Here is a 540-nt window from a genome sequence, read left to right as displayed (position 1 = left end):
CCCCCCCCCCCCCCCCCCCCCCCCCCCACGGACTCTTGCCTCTGTGAGCTGTATCTAGCTTTGAGTTTCTCCTGCATCCCGTCCACCCCCGTGTGTATACAACCCAGGCCCCTGGCTCGGGAAGAGACCCTCTGCTGTTGCTTTTCCTCCGGAGGACAGGAAACCCCCCCCCCCGGGGGGCCCCCCCCCCCCTGCCCCCCCTTCCCCCGCACCACGCCCCCTGGGGGAAAACTAACCTTTTCCGGCCCCCCCCCCCCCCCCCCCCGACACACACACAGTGCCTGTCGAACAGACTGCAATGCTCTGTACCTTCCCGAATAAAGGCCCTGGAGACCACCGTGCCGTCTGCAGTGTGGTCTTTCCGCCTCGGGATGGGTGGTCCTGACGCTCTTTGGGAACCGGGGGGTCACGCTGGGACTGCGGGGGTCCCCGGGAGTGGGGGTCAGATTGGATGTTTCGATCTGCAAAGGACTGAAGACACCTTTCAAAACTAGGCACTTCAGAGCCGCCTGGGGGGGGCTCAGTCGGTGAAGCGTCCGA

This window comes from Panthera uncia, chromosome F1, assembly GCF_023721935.1.
Source record: "Panthera uncia isolate 11264 chromosome F1, Puncia_PCG_1.0, whole genome shotgun sequence".
In the NCBI taxonomy this organism is placed as follows: domain Eukaryota; kingdom Metazoa; phylum Chordata; class Mammalia; order Carnivora; family Felidae; genus Panthera; species Panthera uncia.
Note: the sequence above shows the minus strand (reverse complement) of the source record.